Raw genomic sequence first — 17,683 nt, forward strand, 5'->3', positions numbered from 1 at the left:
GATATGATATTGATAATAGTGTAACACGTGTTATATGATGATATGATAATGATAATAGTGTAACTAACACGTGTTATATGATGATATGATAATGATAATGTTACACGTGTTATATGATGATATGATAATGATAATAGTGTAACTAACACGTGTTATATGATGATATGATAATGATAATAGTGTAACTAACACGTGTTATATGATGATATGATAATGATAATAGTGTAACTAACACGTGTTATATGATGATATGATAATGATAATAGTGTAACTAACACGTGTTATATGATGATATGATAATGATAATAGTGTAACACGTGTTATATGATGATATGATAATGATAATAGTGTAACACGTGTTATATGATGATATGATAATGATAATAGTGTAACACGTGTTATATGATGATATGATAATGATAATAGTGTAACTAACACGTGTTATATGATGATATGATAATGATAATAGTGTAACACGTGTTATATGATAATATGATAATGATAATAGTGTAACTAACACATGTTATATGATGATATGATAATGATAATAGTGTAACTAACACGTGTTATATGATGATATGATAATGATAATAGTGTAACACGTGTTATATGATGATATGATAATGATAATAGTGTAACACGTGTTATATGATGATATGATAATGATAATAGTGTAACTAACACGTGTTATATGATGATAATATGATAATGATAATAGTGTAACACGTGTTATATGATGATATGATAATGATAATAGTGTAACACGTGTTATATGATGATATGATAATGATAATAGTGTAACACGTGTTATATGATGATATGATAATGATAATAGTGTAACTAACACGTGTTATATGATAATATGATAATGATAATAGTATAACACGTGTTATATGATGATATGATAATGATAATAGTGTAACTAACACGTGTTATATGATGATATGATAATGATAATAGTGTAACTAACACGTGTTATATGATAATATGATAATGATAATAGTGTAACACGTGTTATATGATGATATGATAATGATAATAGTGTAACACGTGTTATATGATGATATGATAATGATAATAGTGTAACACGTGTTATATGATGATATGATAATGATAATAGTGTAACTAACAAGTGTTATATGATAATATGATAATGATAATAGTGTAACACGTGTTATATGATGATATGATAATGATAATAGTGTAACACGTGTTATATGATGATATGATAATGATAATAGTGTAACACGTGTTATATGATAATATGATAATGATAATAGTGTAACACGTGTTATATGATAATATGATAATGATAATAGTGTAACACGTGTTATATGATGATATGATAATGATAATAGTGTAACACGTGTTATATGATGATATGATAATGATAATAGTGTAACTAACACGTGTTATATGATGATATGATAATGATAATAGTGTAACACATGTTATATGATGATATGATAATGATAATAGTGTAACACGTGTTATATGATGATATGATAATGATAATAGTGTAACACGTGTTATATGATGATATGATAATGATAATAGTGTAACACGTGTTATATGATGATATGATAATGACAATAGTGTAACACGTGTTATATGATGATATGATAATGATAATAGTGTAACACGTGTTATATGATGATATGATAATGATAATAGTGTAACACGTGTTATATGATGATATGATAATGATAATAGTGTAACTAACACGTGTTATATGATGATATGATAATGATAATAGTGTAACTAACACGTGTTATATGATGATATGATAATGATAATAGTGTAACACGTGTTATATGATAATATGATAATGATAATAGTGTAACACGTGTTATATGATGATATGATAATGATAATAGTGTAACACGTGTTATATGATGATATGATAATGATAATAGTGTAACTAACACGTGTTATATGATGATATGATAATGATAATAGTGTAACTAACACGTGTTATATGATGATATGATATTGATAATAGTGTAACACGTGTTATATGATGATATGATATTGATAATAGTGTAACACGTGTTATATGATGATATGATAATGATAATAGTGTAACTAACTCGTGTTATATGATGATATGATATTGATAATAGTGTAACACGTGTTATATGATGATATGATAATGATAATAGTGTAACTAACACGTGTTATATGATGATATGATAATGATAATAGTGTAACTAACACGTGTTATATGATGATATGATAATGATAATAGTGTAACTAACACGTGTTATATGATGATATGATAATGATAATAGTGTAACTAACACGTGTTATATGATGATATGATAATGATAATAGTGTAACTAACACGTGTTATATGATGATATGATAATGATAATGATCCATTCTTCTGGAACTCTAGTGTGGTGTCATGTTTACTGTTCATTTAGGATTGTTTATTTCACTTTTGTTCATTGGCTATTTCACTTGCTTTGGCATTGTAAACATATGTCAAATCTCGGAAGAGAAGAGGAGAGGAGAAGAGGAGAGGAAGAGGAGGAACATTGTAATGAAAAAGAGGAGAGGAGAAGGGGGATAAGTAGGAGGAGCAGGAGAAATAGTAGGAGGCAGGGATCAGTGTTGCTATACTCAAACTCCACTGCGTTGTCCATACTAGGACACGACAAGCGGTTCAGTAGTTACATTTTTTAACTTTCTGTACGTCTGTCAATTGTGTCTCATGCCGTCTACTGATTGAGAGGATCAAGTCTGTACTGACTCTAGTCTGTCCTGGGGAACCGCTGAACTCACTGGGAGTCTGGCCAGTATTAGCTCCCCTCTAGTACTGACTCTAGTCTGTCCTGGGGAACCGCTGAACTCACTGGGAGTCTGGCCAGTATTAGCTCCCCTCTAGTACTGACTCTAGTCTGTCTTGGGGAACCGCTGAACTCACTGGGAGTCTGGCCAGTATTAGCTCCCCTCTAGTACTGACTCTAGTCTGTCCTGGGGAACCGCTGAACTCACTGGGAGTCTGGCCAGTATTAGCTCCCCTCTAGTACTGACTCTAGTCTGTCCTGGGGAACCGCTGAACTCACTGGGAGTCTGGCCAGTATTAGCTCCCCTCTAGTACTGACTCTAGTCTGTCCTGGGGAACCGCTGAACTCACTGGGAGTCTGGCCAGTATTAGCTCCCCTCTAGTACTGACTCTAGTCTGTCCTGGGGAACCGCTGAACTCACTGGGAGTCTGGCCAGTATTAGCTCCCCTCTAGTACTGACTCTAGTCTGTCCTGGGGAACCGCTGAACTCACTGGGAGTCTGGCCAGTATTAGCTCCACTCTAGTACTGACTCTAGTCTGTCCTGGGGAACCGCTGAACTCACTGGGAGTCTGGCCAGTGTTAGCTCCCCTCTAGTACTGACTCTAGTCTGTCCTGTGGAAACGCTGAACTCACTGGGAGTCTGGCCAATGTTAGCTCCCCTCTAGTACTGACTCTAGTCTGTCCTGGGGAACCGCTGAACTCACTGGGAGTCTGGCCAGTATTAGCTCCCCTCTAGTACTGACTCTAGTCTGTCCTGAGGAACCGCTGAACTCACTGGGAGTCTGGCCAATGTTAGCTCCCCTCTAGTACTGACTCTAGTCTGTCCTGGGGAACCGCTGAACTCACTGGGAGTCTGGCCAGTATTAGCTCCCCTCTAGTACTGACTCTAGTCTGTCCAGGGGAACCGCTGAACTCACTGGGAGTCTGGCCAGTATTAGCTCCCCTCTAGTATTGACTCTAGTCTGTCCTGGGGAACCGCTGAACTCACTGGGAGTCTGGCCAATGTTAGCTCCCCTCTAGTACTGACTCTAGTCTGTCCTGGGGAACCGCTGAACTCACTGGGAGTCTGGCCAGTATTAGCTCCCTCTAGTACTGACTCTAGTCTGTCCTGAGGAACCGCTGAACTCACTGGGAGTCTGGCCAAAGCTCCCTCTAGTACTGGGAGTCTCTAGTCTGTCCTGAGGAAACTAGTCTGTCCTGAGGAACGCTGAACTCACTGGGAGTCTGGCCAATGTTAGCTCCCCTCTAGTACTGACTCTAGTCTGTCCTGGGGAACCGCTGAACTCACTGGGAGTCTGGCCAGTATTAGCTCCCCTCTAGTACTGACTCTAGTCTGTCCTGAGGAACAACTGCTCTCACTGGGAGTCTGGCCTGTGTCGTGTTAGCTCCCCTCTAGTACTGACTCTAGTCTGTCCTGAGGAACAACTGCTCTCACTGGGAGTCTGGCCTGTGTCGTGTTAGCTCCCCTCTAGTACTGACTCTAGTCTGTCCTGAGGAACCGCTGAACTCACTGGGAGTCTGGCCAGTGTTAGCTCCCCTCTAGTACTGACTCTAGTCTGTCCTGGGGAACCGCTGAACTCACTGGGAGTCTGGCCAGTATTAGCTCCCCTCGAGTACTGACTCTAGTCTGTCCTGGGGAACCGCTGAACTCACTGGGAGTCTGGCCAGTATTAGCTCCCCTCTAGTACTGACTCTAGTCTGTCCTGGGGAACCGCTGAACTCACTGGGAGTCTGGCCAGTATTAGCTCCCCTCTAGTACTGACTCTAGTCTGTCCAGGGGAACCGCTGAACTCACTGGGAGTCTGGCCAGTATTAGCTCCCCTCTAGTATTGACTCTAGTCTGTCCTGGGGAACCGCTGAACTCACTGGGAGTCTGGCCAATGTTAGCTCCCCTCTAGTACTGACTCTAGTCTGTCCTGGGGAACCGCTGAACTCACTGGGAGTCTGGCCAGTATTAGCTCCCCTCTAGTACTGACTCTAGTCTGTCCTGAGGAACCGCTGAACTCACTGGGAGTCTGGCCAATGTTAGCTCCCCTCTAGTACTGACTCTAGTCTGTCCTGAGGAAACGCTGAACTCACTGGGAGTCTGGCCAATGTTAGCTCCCCTCTAGTACTGACTCTAGTCTGTCCTGGGGAACCGCTGAACTCACTGGGAGTCTGGCCAGTATTAGCTCCCCTCTAGTACTGACTCTAGTCTGTCCTGAGGAACCGCTGAACTCACTGGGAGTCTGGCCAATGTTAGCTCCCCTCTAGTACTGACTCTAGTCTGTCCTGAGGAAACGCTGAACTCACTGGGAGTCTGGCCAGTGTTAGCTCCCCTCTAGTACTGACTCTTGTCTGTCCTGAGGAACCGCTGAACTCACTGGGAGTCTGGCCTGCGTCGTGTTAGCTCCCCTCTAGTACTGACTCTAGTCTGTCCAGGGGAACCGCTGAACTCACTGGGAGTCTGGCCAGTATTAGCTCCCCTCTAGTATTGACTCTAGTCTGTCCTGGGGAACCGCTGAACTCACTGGGAGTCTGGCCAATGTTAGCTCCCCTCTAGTACTGACTCTAGTCTGTCCTGGGGAACCGCTGAACTCACTGGGAGTCTGGCCAGTATTAGCTCCCCTCTAGTACTGACTCTAGTCTGTCCTGAGGAACCGCTGAACTCACTGGGAGTCTGGCCAATGTTAGCTCCCCTCTAGTACTGACTCTAGTCTGTCCTGAGGAAACGCTGAACTCACTGGGAGTCTGGCCAATGTTAGCTCCCCTCTAGTACTGACTCTAGTCTGTCCTGGGGAACCGCTGAACTCACTGGGAGTCTGGCCAGTATTAGCTCCCCTCTAGTACTGACTCTAGTCTGTCCTGAGGAACCGCTGAACTCACTGGGAGTCTGGCCAATGTTAGCTCCCCTCTAGTACTGACTCTAGTCTGTCCTGAGGAAACGCTGAACTCACTGGGAGTCTGGCCAGTGTTAGCTCCCCTCTAGTACTGACTCTTGTCTGTCCTGAGGAACCGCTGAACTCACTGGGAGTCTGGCCTGCGTCGTGTTAGCTCCCCTCTAGTACTGACTCTAGTCTGTCCTGAGGAACAACTGCTCTCACTGGGAGTCTGGCCTGTGTCGTGTTAGCTCCCCTCTAGTACTGACTCTAGTCTGTCCTGAGGAACAACTGCTCTCACTGGGAGTCTGGCCTGTGTCGTGTTAGCTCCCCTCTAGTACTGACTCTAGTCTGTCCTGAGGAACAACTGCTCTCACTGGGAGTCTGGCCTGTGTCGTGTTAGCTCCCCTCTAGTACTGACTCTAGTCTGTCCTGAGGAACCTCTGAACTCACTGGGAGTCTGGCCTGCATCGTGTTAGCTCCCCTCTAGTACTGACTCTAGTCTGTCCCGAGGAACCGCTGAACTCACTGGGAGTCTGGCCTGCATCGTGTTAGCTCCCCTCTCGTACTGACTCTTGTCTGTCCCGAGGAACCGCTGAACTCACTGGGAGTCTGGCCTGCGTCGTGTTAGCTCCCCATGCTACACAGGACTTAACACACTTGAATAATACAAGGCATGTAGAAATATTGAAATTGTTCATTACTGTTCACAAAACAATGTCCATACAGGTTTGAAACACTTTACAATGCTAGAAGATAAACCGGTATCTCCCAGCTTTGTAGGCTAATTTCCTTTGCTAGCTTACAGCGCAAGCTAGCATCAATTCATTACCCATAATCGGCCCACAACCAATAATGCCATTTTGTTTGTATTTTTGCGTTGTTCGTAACTTGTTTTGTAAATAATGTAGCTGTTACCGTCTCCAATGACCGAAAAGAGCTCCTAAACATCAGAACTGGGATTGCTCACCTCAAACTGCACGAAGTGTTTTTCTTCAATGAGTCGGAGGCGAGGGATATGCTGTTGACACCAGACCAGGCCCTGATCCCTGGACGCGAGGGATATCCTGTTGACACCCGACCAGGCCCTGATCCCTGGATGTGAGGGATATACTGTTGACACCCGACCAGGCCCTGATCCCTGGACGTGAGGGATATCCTGTTGACACCAGACCAGGCCCTGATCCCTGGACGTGAGGGATATACTGTTGACACCCGACCAGGCCCTGATCCCTGGACGCGAGGGATATCCTGTTGACACCCGACCAGGCCCTGATCCCTGGACGCGAGGGATATACTGTTGACACCCGACCAGGCCCTGATCCCTGGACGTGAGGGATATCCTGTTGACACCAGACCAGGCCCTGATCCCTGGACGCGAGGGATATCCTGTTGACACCCGACCAGGCCCTGATCCCTGGACGCGAGGGATATCCTGTTGACACCCGACCAGGCCCTGATCCCTGGACGCGAGGGATATCCTGTTGACACCCGACCAGGCCCTGATCCCTGGACGTGAGGGATATCCTGTTGACACCCGACCAGGCCCTGATCCCTGGACGCGAGGGATATCCTGTTGACACCCGACCAGGCCCTGATCCCTGGACGCGAGGGATATCCTGTTGACACCCGACCAGGCCCTGATCCCTGGACGCGAGGGATATCCTGTTGACACCCGACCAGGCCCTGATCCCTGGACGCGAGGGATATCCTGTTGACACCCGACCAGGCCCTGATCCCTGGACGCGAGGGATATCCTGTTGACACCCGACCAGGCCCTGATCCCTGGACGTGAGGGATATCCTGTTGACACCCGACCAGGCCCTGATCCCTGGAGGCGAGGGATATACTGTTGACACCCGACCAGGCCCTGATCCCTGTAATTCGCTGGTGAAGGAAACTGAGATTTCGAGCAAAAGATCAGGATGAGGACCCGGCGACAAGGGGCTAATCTGCCCTTCTGCCCTGTTAGCTAACGTTCAATCGCTGGAAAATAAATGGGACAAACTGAACGCATGTATATCCTACCAAACGGGACATTAAAAAATGTAATAGTTTATGCTTCGCCGAGTCGTTGGTGAACGACGACATTAAGAACATACAGCTGGAGGGTTATACACTCGATCGGCAAGACAAAACAGCAGCCTCTGGTAAGACACGGGGCAGGGGCCTATGCATTTATGTAAACAAGAGCTGGTGCACGATATTTAAGGAAGTCTCAAAGTTTTGCTCGTCTGAGGTAGAGTACCTTATGATAAGCTGTAGACCACACAATTACCCAGAGAGTTTTCATCTGTATTTTTCGTAGCTGTCTACATACCATCACAGAGCGAGGAACTAAAACTGCACTAAATGAGCTGTATTCCGCCATAAGCAAAGAGGAAATGCTAATCCAGAGGTAGCGCTCCTAGTGGCCGGTGACTTTATTGCAGGGAATCTTAAATCAGTTTTACCAAATTTTATCAACATGTTAAATTTTCAACCATAGGAAAAAATTCTAGACCACCTTTACTCCACACACAGAGACACATTCAAAGCTCTCCCTCGCCCTCCATTTGGTGCAACGACAACAACCTCTCCCTCAACATGATCAAGGCAAAGGAGATGATTGTTGACTACATGAAAAGGAGGACCGAGAACACCCCATTCTCATCGACAGGGCTGTACTGGAGCAAGTTGAGAGCTTCAAGTCCCTTGGTGTCCACATCAACAACAAACTAACATGGTCCAAACACACCAAGACAGTCTTGAAGAGGGCACGACAAGACCTATTCACCCCCAGGAGACTGAAAGATTTAGCACGTGTCCTCAGATCCTCAAACGATTTTACAGCTGCACCATCGAGAGCATCCTGACGGTTTGCACCACTGCCTGGAATGGCGACTGCTCGGCCTCTGACCACAAGGCACTACAGAGGGTAATGCGTACGGCCCAGTACATTACCGGGGCCAAGCATCCTGCCATCCAGGACCTCTATACCAGGCGATGTCAGAGGAAGGCCCTAAAAATCTTAAAAACTCCAGCCACCCTAATCATGTTCTCTCTGCTACCACACGGTAAGCGGTACCGGAGCACCAAGTCCAGGTCCAAGGCGCTTCTAAACAGCTTCTACCCCTAAGCCATAAGAGTCCTGAACAGCGAATCAAATGGCTAAATGGCCACCCATTTAGGTATAGTCTTAAAACTGCAGCGTTGGTTAAGGGCTTGTCAGTCAGCATTTCACTGTAAGGTCTACTACACCTGTTGTATTCAGCATTTCACTGTAAGGTCTACTACACCTGTTGTATTCAGCATTTCACTGTAAGGTCTACTACACCTGTTGTATTCGGCGCATGTGACAAATAACATTCGATTTGATTTGATTCAATACTTTGTTTGTGATCATTTGCTAACCATAGCACAAAATATGCTGATTTCAAAGCTGATTTTCACCCAAAACTGTATTAATACACTTCATTAATTGGCTAATATGTAGCATAGATTTTCACCCAAAACTGTATTAATACACTTCATTAATTGGCTAATATGTAGCATAGATTTGGTATCATTTTGGTATCGAGTATCACAATGATATCGGTATTGAAGCCAAAAATTCTGGTATTGTGACAACAATACAGTATGACGTTCATGTTCATTCAGAATAAGAAGACATTCCAATTGAGCCCATTTAATGCAACTATCAATATTTAATGAACTTGTTTCAATGGGGAAATGTAATTCAAGTGATGGATGGATGGACGGACACACACACACACACACACACACACACACACACACACACACACACACACACACACACACACACACACACACACACACACACACACACACACACACACACACACACACACACACACACACACACACACACACACACACACACACACACTGTGAATGATTGATTCCACTTTTTAATCTATTTTATCATTCCATCAGTCATCAGTGAATCCATATTGTTGAGACGATGGCAGCATATGACTCCTTTAATTAAGAACCATTCCCTCTTTAGCCACCCTCCTCTCTCTTTCTCTCCCTCTTCCCTCCATCCTTTTATCTCTCTTTTCAACTCTCTCTCTCTCTCTCTCTCTCTCTCTCTCTCTCTCTCTCTCTCTCTCTCCTTTCTCTCTATCTGTTTCTTTTCACCTCTCTCTCTCCCCCTTTCCCCTTTCCCTATTTCTCTACCTCTTCCCCCTCTCTCTCACCTCCCTTCAACCCCTTCTCTCTCTCCCTCCCTCCCTCCCTCCCTCCCTCCCTCCCTCCCTCCCTCCCTCGCCACATTATAGTTTTCATGTACATGTACTAGTCAGTCAGGATTAAGTGAAGAGGAGGACAGTTGAACACACTCTCACTGCTAAGTCAAGGATGTCTATCACTGTTCAGACTGTCACAGGAAACCCACATAGACTCTCATGTTACTCTCTCCTTCTGAAAAGACACAGGAAACCCACATAGACTCTCATGTTACTCTCTCCTTCTGAAAAGACACAGGAAACCCACATAGACTCTCATGTTACTCTTTCCTTCTGAAAAGACAGGAAACCCACATAGACTCTCATGTTACTCTCTCCTTCTGAAAAGACACAGGAAACCCACATAGACTCTCATGTTACTCTCTCCTTCTGAAAAGACACAGGAAACCCACATAGACTCTCATGTTACTCTCTCCTTCTGAAAAGACACAGGAAACCCACATAGACTCTCATGTTACTCTCTCCTTCTGAAAAGACACAGGAAACCCACATAGACTCTCATGTTACTCTCTCCTGAAAAGACACAGGAAACCCACATAGACTCTCATGTTACTCTCTCCTTCTGAAAAGACACAGGAAACCCACATAGACTCTCATGTTACTCTCTCCTTCTGAAAAGACACAGGAAACCCACATAGACTCTCATGTTACTCTCTCCTTCTGAAAAGACACAGGCTGCATCACAACTGACACCCTATTCCCCATATAATACTTTTGGACAGGGCCCATCTGGTCAAAAGTAGTGCACTATGTATGGAATAGAGTGCCATTTGGGACTCAGTGCGATATGAGGGTCAGAGTGCTACTGTATCAATGGGTAGCAGGACTATAGCTTTGATCTCAGCTGGCGCTAGGCAACCAGAGAACGTTCCCATGTGGTTCTTAACCACTTCTCCTCCTCTAAATGGGGATGTAGGTTCTATGCCATATGTGGTGATACATTCCACTTGAAGTAATACTGGAATTGTCCTTATTCCATGTTTTCAGTTTATGGGGCGACTCATTATTATTGACGGCAAACTGCATAGAAACACTCACTCACTCACTCACTCACTCACTCACACACACACACACACACACACACACACACACACACACACACACACACACACACACACACACACACACACACACACACACACACACACACACACACACACACACACACACACACACACACACACACACACACACACACGCTCAGACACACACACACACACACACACACACACACACACACACACACACACACACACACACACACACACACACACACACACACACACACACACACACACACACACACACACACAGAGAGAGACACACACACACACAGAGACACACACACACAGACTCAGAAACACACACACACAGATGCACACACACGCACACAGAGGCAGGCGCACGCACACAAACACACTTACACACCCACCACATAATGATGAAGTAGGGAGCTGACCAGGAGATGTGGGGTTATCTAAGGGTTTGGTCATCAGTTGACCTGCTGACGAAACACTGAAGAAGCCCTGTGGACACATACAGCTCCAGATGGATGGACTGTGTGTGTGTGTGTGTGTGTGTGTGTGTGTGTGTGTGTGTGTGTGTGTGTGTGTGTGTGTGTGTGTGTGTGTGTGTGTGTGTGTGTGTGTGTGTGTGTGTGTGTGTGTGTGTGTGTGTGTGTGTGTGTGTGTGTGTGTGTGTGTGTGTGTGTGTGTGTGTGTGTGTGTGTGTGTGTGTGCTTGTGTGTGTGCGTCTGTGAACAGGGTATACATGTGGTTTAAGATGAATGGGGTCTTGTTTCAATGTTGAAACAGAGCAGAGTGGCAGAGCCCAGATAAGAAGCAGTGGATTAATCAGGCCTTAAAGGCTCAAACAACAACACTCTGGGCTCATTAACTACTGTCTGATTCACAACAGAACACACGGCCATGATGTCATAATGCACAGACAGAACACATAGCAACTACTGCAGCTCGGAATACAGGAGAACACACAGCCATGATGTCATAATGCACAGACAGAACACATAGCAACTACTGCAGCTCGGAATACAGGAGAACGCACAGCCATGATGTCATAATGCACAGACAGAACACATAGCAACTACTGCTACTGCAGCTCGGAATACAGGAGAACGCACAGCCATGATGTCATAATGCACAGACAGAACACATAGCAACTACTGCAGCTCAGAATACAGGAGAACGCACAGCCATGATGTCATAATGCACAGACAGAACACATAGCAACTACTGCAGCTCGGAATACAGGAGAACGCACAGCCATGATGTCATAATGCACAGACAGAACACATAGCAACTACTGCAGCTCGGAATACAGGAGAACGCACAGCCATGATGTCATAATGCCCAGACAGAACACATAGCAACTACTGCAGCTCGGAATACAGGAGAACACACAGCCATGATGTCATAATGCACAGACAGAACACATAGCAACTACTGCACTCCGAATACAGGAGAACGCACAGCCATGATGTCATAATGCACAGACAGAACACATAGCAACTACTGCAGCTCGGAATACAGGAGAACACACAGCCATGATGTCATAATGCACAGACAGAACACATAGCAACTACTGCAGCTCGGAATACAGGAGAACGCACAGCCATGATGTCATAATGCACAGACAGAACACATAGCAACTACTGCAGCTCGGAATACAGGAGAACACACAGCCATGATGTCATAATGCACAGACAGAACACATAGCAACTACTGCAGCTCGGAATACAGGAGAACGCACAGCCATGATGTCATAATGCACAGACAGAACACATAGCAACTACTGCAGCTCGGAATACAGGAGAACAGTAGGGTGGGGTGATGTCACAATGAACAACATCTTGTCTCAAGAGAACCATCACACTGAAGGTCACTGTGGGTGTAAAATATTTTTTGAAAAAAGAGAGTTATTTGAAGATGGAGGGTTTTAAACTAATTTAAGAAGAGAGGATAGAAAGTAGAGGGAAAGTCATGTAGGTGCATTTATTTGGGTAGAGAGGAAAATTTGGGTCGAGAGAATTTGAAAGCAGAGGACAGAGGGGTAAAACTCATTTTGAGAAGAGAGGACAGAGGATTAAAACTCATTTTGAGAAGAGAGGACAGAGGATTAAAACTCATTTTGAGAAGAGAGGACAGAGGATTAAAACTCATTTTGAGAAGAGGACAGAGGATTTAAACTCATTTTGAGAAGAGAGGACAGAGGGGTAAAACTCATTAGCATTACATTAAGTCTCCTCAGCCTTCAAAACAACGCCTTCACCCACCACCATCTATCTATGTCCAATATAATGGATGTTACACATACTGTTCATTAGGCCTTAACGAAACATCCATCACCAATATGGCACCCTATTCAATAGTGCACTACTTTAGACCAGGAACCATTGGGCTCTGACCGTCATAGTGCACTGCTTACACTACCATTGATCCTCATATGTGCACTATATAGGGAATAGGGTGCCATTCAGGACGCTACCCTACAATACCTATATTATCTATATTCTACAATACCTACAATATCTATATTCTACAATACCTACAATATATATATTCTACAATACCTACAATATCTATAATCCACAATATCTATATTCTACAATAACTACAATATCTATATTCTACAAAATGTACAATATCTATATTCCACAAAACCTATAATCTACAATACCTACAATACCTACAATACCTACAATATCTAGGACCTGAGCCCTAGGCCTTATTATTATTCGACCATGCTGGTCATTTATGAACATTTGAACATCTTGGCCATGTTCTGTTATAATCTCCACCCGGCACAGCCAGAAGAGGACTGGCCACCCCACATAGCCTGGTTCCTCTCTAGGTTTCTTCCTAGGTTTTGGCCTTTCTAGGGAGTTTTTCCTAGCCACCGTGCTTCTACACCTGCATTGCTTGCTGTTTGGGGTTTTAGGCTGGGTTTCTGTACAGCACTTTGAGATATCAGCTGATGTACGAAGGGCTATATAAATACATTTGATTTGATTTGATCTATATTCTACAAAACCTATATTCTACAAAACCTATATTCTACAATATCTATATTCTACAATATCTATATTCTACAATACCTATAATCTACAATACCTACAATATCTACACAATATCTATTTTATACAATATCTATATTCTACAATACCTATATTCTACAATAACTACATATCTATTTTCTACAATATCTATGTCCTATAATATCTATATTCTAAAATATCTATATTCTACATGGGTGGGAAGGGAGAGGAGGAAGGGCGGAGGGTCTGAGTGACCAGTGTTACCGTGGTGATAGAACCTGGTCCTGGATTTTAACCAGAAGGGGACTAGGGTTCCAATTTGGGAACACCCCTCCCCACGTTCAGCTGGAAGGTGGCGCATGGAACGCAAAAATATTCCTAAAAATATTTAACCTCCACACATTAACAAGTCCAATGGCTCAAATGAAAGATAAACACCTTGTTTATCTACCCAGCAAGTCAGATTTCTAAAATGTTTTACGGCGAAAACATAGCACATATTTATGTCAAACCACCACCGAAGACACAGCTAATTTGCATAGCCAAGTTGAAAAAAATATGCAATCAACAAACGCAGGATTAAAAGAAGAATAATGCACTAACCTTTTGAAATCTTCATCAGATGACAGTAATATAACATGTTACACAGTGCATTTATGTTTTTTTCAATAATATGCTATATATATCCATAAATCTCTGTTTACAATGATGCATCGTTCAAAAAATGCTACTCAAATGTCCTGAGAAATGACGATAGCTCCGGCAGATAACGTCAGCTAACAAGGAATACACATCATAAACTTTGACTAAATATGCATGTTCTACATATATATAGTTAGATACACTTCTTCTGAATGCAATCGCTGTGTTACATTTATTTTTAACGTTACAGGTTTCGTTCACTAGGCTATACTATGAGTCGGCGCTCAAAAAGTAGCATTATGGCTCCTCTATCTTGGAGTCCACAGAAACCCAAATTTACCACATAAATATTCCCTTACCTTTGCTGTTCTTCCATCAGAAGACTTACTTACCAAAAACAGCCTTTAGTTTTGCAGTCTGTGTCTTTCGGTTCTCAAACACTACACATTTCGGTTGAAATGTAGCCAAAAGTCAAGTGGATGCTCACCAAAACGTCGAACTTACATATTATATGTAGACTAAACTTGTCAAACTAAGTTCATAATCAAGATTTAATATGTTATAAAGGTGTACAGCAATCGTGAGGACGAACAGAAACGCATGCATTGTATAATCGATCTTGGAAAAAAGACAGGACCGGAGCAGAGCGTGCATGAGAGTGACCTGTTTTTTCGCGTGACCGAAAGGTTTCGGCCCGCCAAAACTCTCGTGAGCGCGCGATTCTCACAATGAGAAGCCCCATTGAAAGCAGACATCGCGCTGAAGACAAAGAGACTGTTCCCAGACCTGTAAGTGCTTGAGAAGGGTGGGGGCGATGACGTCAAAGTTGGGCCAACTTTTCTGATGACAAGAGAGAGTTTGGGAGAATGACTGCCCTGAGAGTTCTGCTTTACATACAGACATAATTTTAACGGTTTTAGAAGCTTTAGAGTGTTTTCTATTCAATAATATTTTTTATTTGCATATATTAGCAACTTTTGACCAAAAAAAAATCCTCTGAGTCTGATGGGCCTGCAATGTTCCAACCCCACTGTACGTACGTACAGACAGACAGACAGACAGACAGACAGACAGACAGACAGACAGACAGACAGACAGACAGACAGACAGACAGACAGACAGACAGACAGACAGACAGACAGACAGACAGACAGACAGACAGACAGACAGACAGACAGACATTTATGATTTGAGAAAATACGTTCTTTGTTTACACAGTAACTCTTTGATCGATTACTTTCATCATTTAGAAGAGCTGCTTGTGTTTTCAACTGGATCCTTCTGCTTGTGACTCAGTCCATGTCACAACGTGTTCTAAGGTGTCACCAGTGAGATTGTCACAACGTGTTCTAAGGTGTCACCAGTGAGATTGTCACAACGTGTTCTAAGGTGTCACCAATGAGATTGTCACAACGTGTTCTAAGGTGTCACCAGTGAGATTGTCACAACGTGTTCTAAGGTGTCCTCAGTGAGATTGTCACAACGTGTTCTAAGGTGTCCTCAGTGAGATTGTCACAATGTGTTCTAAGGTGTCACCAGTGAGATTGTCACAACGTGTTCTAAGGTGTCACCAGTGAGATTGTCACAACGTGCTCTAAGGTGTCACCAGTGAGACTGTCACAACGTGCTCTAAGGTGTCCTCAGTGAGATTGTCACAACGTGTTCTAAGGTGTCCTCAGTGAGATTGTCACAACGTGTTCTAAGGTGTCCTCAGTGAGATTGTCACAACGTGTCCTCTGAGAAGGTGTCCTCAGTGAGATTGTCACAACGTGCTCTAAGGTGTCCTCAGTGAGATTGTCACAACGTGTTCTAAGGTGTTCTCAGTGAGATTGTCACAACGTGTTCTAAGGTGTCACCAGTGAGATTGTCACAACGTGTTCTAAGTGTCACCAGTGAGATTGTCACAACGTGCTCTAAGGTGTCCTCAGTGAGATTGTCACAACGTGCTCTAAGGTGTCCTCAGTGAGATTGTCACAACGTGCTCTAAGGTGTCACCAGTGAGATTGTCACAACGTGTTCTAAGTGTCACCAGTGATGTGCTCTAAGGTGTCTCAGTGAGATTGTCACAACGTGCTCTAAGGTGTCCTCAGTGAGATTGTCACAACGTACTCTAAGGTGTCATTAGTGAGATTGTCACAACGTGTTCTAAGGTGTCACCAGTGAGATTGTCACAACGTGTTCTAAGGTGTCACCAGTGAAGATTGTCACGTGTTCTAAGGTGTCCTCACGTGTTCTAAGGTGTCCTCAGTGAGATTGTCACAACGTGTTCTAAGGTGTCCTCAGTGAGATTGTCACAACGTGCTCTAAGGTGTCCTCAGTGAGATTGTCACAACGTGCTCTAAGGTGTCCTCAGTGAGATTGTCACAACGTGCTCTAAGGTGTCCTCAGTGAGATTGTCACAACGTGCTCTAAGGTGTCCTCAGTGAGATTGCTCTAAGGTGTCCTCAGTGAGATTGTGCTCTAAGGTGTCCTCAGTGAGATTGTCACAACGTGCTCTAAGGTGTCCTCAGTGAGATTGTCACAACGTGCTCTAAGGTGTCCTCAGTGAGATTGTCACAACGTGCTCTAAGGTGTCCTCAGTGAGATTGAGAGGTGTCCTCAGTGAGATTGTCACAATGTGCTCTAAGGTGTCCTCAGTGAGATTGTCACAACGTGCTCTAAGGTGTCCTCAGTGAGATTGTCACAACGTGCTCTAAGGTGTCCTCAGTGAGATTGTCACAACGTGCTCTAAGGTGTCCTCAGTGAGATTGTCACAACGTGCTCTAAGGTGTCCTCAGTGAGATTGTCACAACGTGCTCTAAGGTGTCCTCAGTGAGATTGTCACAACGTGCTCTAAGGTGTCCTCAGTGAGATTGTCACAACGTGCTCTAAGGTGTCTCAGTGAGATTGGTGTCCTCAGTGAGATTGTCACAACGTGCTCTGTCCTCAGTGAGGTGTCGTGCTCTAAGGTGTCAGTGAGATTGTCACAACGTGCTCTAAGGTGTCCTCAGTGAGATTGTCACAACGTGCTCTAAGGTGTCCTCAGTGAGATTGTCATTGTCAACGTGTTCTAAGGTGTCACTCAGTGAGAAACGTGTTCTAAGGTG

Source organism: Oncorhynchus gorbuscha, unplaced genomic scaffold (genome assembly GCF_021184085.1).
Source record: "Oncorhynchus gorbuscha isolate QuinsamMale2020 ecotype Even-year unplaced genomic scaffold, OgorEven_v1.0 Un_scaffold_824, whole genome shotgun sequence".
Lineage (NCBI taxonomy): Eukaryota > Metazoa > Chordata > Actinopteri > Salmoniformes > Salmonidae > Oncorhynchus > Oncorhynchus gorbuscha.